The sequence below is a fragment of the Ostrinia furnacalis genome, unplaced genomic scaffold (assembly GCF_004193835.3).
Source record: "Ostrinia furnacalis isolate ACB-3 unplaced genomic scaffold, ASM419383v2 OfSCF1144, whole genome shotgun sequence".
Classification (NCBI taxonomy): Eukaryota; Metazoa; Arthropoda; class Insecta; order Lepidoptera; family Crambidae; genus Ostrinia; species Ostrinia furnacalis.
In genome coordinates, this window is record NW_021131383.1 from 8360 (window position 1) to 11923 (window position 3564).

At 34.7% G+C, this 3564-nt stretch overlaps 1 long non-coding RNA gene across 1 annotated transcript; it reads left to right on the forward strand.

Annotated features, from left to right (window-relative positions):
- Positions 1 to 1209: 1209 nt before the first annotated feature.
- LOC114351450 (uncharacterized) lies at positions 1210 to 2198 on the forward strand. Its single transcript, XR_003655785.1, has 2 exons — positions 1210 to 1586; positions 1667 to 2198. It is a non-coding gene; the product is annotated as an uncharacterized LOC114351450 (long non-coding RNA).
- The last annotated feature ends 1366 nt before the right edge of the window (positions 2199 to 3564 follow it).

Sequence of the window (3564 nt, forward strand, 5' to 3'; positions counted from 1 at the left end):
ACACGAATCAGTAACGAAGGTTTTTTTAACCTGGATTCTTTGACGTTAGATAGAGTCTAACCCCCTTACTAAAAAAACTTACACGCTCGTTGATCAGTGTTTTAAAGTGACGTTTAGTATGGAAATGTCATTTTAAAACAGTGATCAACAACTGTGTAACTTTTTATTAGTAAGGGGGTAATTATGTTTTATTGTTAATTTTTATATTATGAATAAAGTTAGGGCAACGGTAGAGTTACCTTTACCAAAACCTCTTTATAAAGCAAAATTGTAAGCATAATGATAAAGTGTTGATAAAATCACCATAGCATGTTTGTGTTCTTTTCAACATACACAGATAACCTGTATTCCTTCGTACCTACAGTAGAATTTTATGACTAGTGCAAAAATTTCGAGTATGTATATTTCAATTGCAGTACAAGCTAAAAATAAATACCTACATAGCAATGTAGGCTATGTTTTTGCGATTATCATCAGCCGTCATCGTCATAACTTCGTTGCACTTTAGTTTAGACTAGGCTTGCATTTACAGACACATGACAACGCAGCATGCTTCTACATAGTCGCACGTTCATAATAATCATTCGAGGCCTGGTAATCAAATATCTGTGCAGTGATGCGTGAAATTGTGGCTGGCGGCGCCGCCCGGCCGACGACCTGGTCCTTCATGAGGTCTCTGCTTTATTTGGAAACTTTTATGCGTACTGAAAATGTCCTTATGGGCTTTATAACAATTAATAGGCTGGGAAATATTACCAAACAGGAAGCACCAAGAAGTGAAATGAAGGCGGTTAAGATGCTGGGAATTTTAATCATCAAATAGTAAAACGATCTCCTAGCGATTTTGGATCGTAACCAACTCAGTTATAGTACGATTAGGTAAGAAGTACATAGTATCTAATCGTCTCAAACAAAAATAAAAATACAGAGTTGTGCCCTTGTCTTACAGAAGAGTCGATATGAAAATGAACAAATATTCCATCATCTAGGTGCATGAAGATTTATTTATTGATTGAATTGAGGTAGATAATAAACTTAAATGTTTACACATGGCTTGATAAGTAAACATCAAAAAGGAAGACCCAACTTTTCGGTACCGAATGATTGTTAAGTACTTCTTAGCGTGACGTCCAAACTGAGCCTGTCAGGGGCTCATAAAGATTGACACCAGGGTTATTATTGTCTAGGAGAGTTACTCGTACCTATTGGGAACGTGCACGACACTAGCGCCATCTGCCAACGAAACTTTAAGGGGCATATGTCAAAAAATAAATAACAACAGCTTTCTTATTTTTATTGATTAGAGTAAATAAAATATACTTTAAAAGACAATAAATGGTACGTTGAATGGAATTTGATAAAAACTGTTTACGGAGAAATGGACGTCATTATAAAAACTGGTTTTGAGTGTGTAAAACACACATTATGTTTCCAACCCCAAACTCAGCTAAAAGGAAAAAAAATGGTGCTAGCAGAGCATGTGAGGAATGTAGAAGAGCTGAGAACTAATGGCAATAGTTATTTATTGAGCCACCATCATTCGTCAAACATCGGTGACCTCGACACCCTATAAAACAAGTTTAAACGTAAGTACTCACCTAACCTAAAAATATGACTAAAGATTTAGAGAAAGTAATAAAATTAATATTCATTGCATTTATTACAGATCGATCATGCTAGGGTTGTCACAGGAGTAAAATGCAGCTGCGTTTATAACCAGAGCAGCAAGTGCAAACATGTTGCTGCTTTAATATGTTGCATTAACAACAAAGTTAGTAATTTAAAAACGAGCATCGAACATCAATGGGGAGAACCCATTATTCGTCAATTTGGAGCTTGTAAATATTCCAAAGGGAGCTATTTTCAAGATATGTTTGGATCAGTATCTAAGACTGACTATTGTGAACCACAATCTATATTACGTCAAATATCTCCAATTTATGCTAACTTCTTATGTTTGGATGTGTTGCAGTAATGATACTGATAAGAAAGTGTTAATTTAATATTATAATGATAAAAATATAAGTGCAGAACTTTATAAAATAAAAAACAGTTATGTTTTTCGACAGTTGAATTTTATTTACCTTTTACAACAGTATTACTCTTGGAAAAGATTGGAGGCTGTAAATTAACTAAAACACAACATACATGTACAATATCATCAATAAAATTGAATAAATTAACACAATCACATTAAAATCAAAACAACATTGACAATGACAAGACAAGTTTGTTTGCTTCCCTTGCCCATAATGTTACACATTTGTGCCGCGACGAGCGCAGCGATCGTTTTCTTTACCCCTTCCACCCACTTCGCACGTTCCCAATAATGTATACTTAACCCATTTATCTATATGTTTTAGATAATAAATTACTTCTATTAATTAAAAATAATGGTTGATAATACGAGTTCATTCTTGTACACTGATACGATGTTGTCATTTCTATAAATAATAAGAAAAATAAAATAACATTGAAGTGATTAAGTCACTACTGTTATATGCATTATACAGGGTGTCCCAGCAGGGTTAAAGTGGAGACTACGTACCGGAAAGCGCATCGTAGGACGTCCACCTACAAAGTGGACCGACGACCTCATAAAGGTAAGCAGGAAGGTGCTGGATGCAGGCCGCTACCAAGCGGTCATTATGAAAATCATTGGGGTACAGGCCTATGTTCAGCAGTGGACGTCCTATGGCTGAAATGATGATGATGATGATGACAAAATGTTGCTTTATTAAAATTCCTACGCTAAAAATTATCCATTTGTATTTAATGCCACTATGCAGTCCTAGTTTAATTATTACGAGAAAAACTCATTTTTGCAGTTTTCATACTAGTTGCTATTCAAGTAGCAATAAGATAAAAATAATACAGGATACATAGGCTTGTGATACCTTTTTAGAATCTCAATCAACCGAGGAAGTTTTTAAGGTAATGGGCACGATGGTCTTCCTACATTTTTTTTACACGACGGCTGATCAAAAGTGCGAAACAATGAATTAATTTTTCCTTCTTCTCTGCAATTTCTTAAAATTTTCATACTATTAAACTAGTTTGTTGAACTTTAATCTTTTCTTTTGATAGCCCAACTATTCCTTGTGATAAGGAAAAAAACTAGATTGAAAAGTATCCACATTTGTAGAAATGGCATGAGAAAAAGTAATCGCAGGTGGCAATTTTCTAAAAATGCACAAAAACTTAAAAATCTTGAAATCGGTGATATTTTTACAGGGGTCAAAATTAGACGTTAGGGAGACCATGGTGAGGCCTATCGATGGTTACAGGGTTATCCATTGTTTTTGGGACACCCTGTATTTCTAATGCATGTATAAATGTGGTTTTTCCAACTCTCTTTTGAATGTTAATAACTTTGTACATTCCGAAGTGATAATCTGCTATTGGCGGTTTGTCGACGACAGGTTTCGATTCACGTTCTCGTAACATTTAGCGGGGCATAAAATTAATACCGGCCCGCCAAGTTTTATATTAACAAGATTTTATTATATTAATTTATTATTTCTTATGAGAATCAGCGACAGCCAATAACTGCAAAATAGCGAA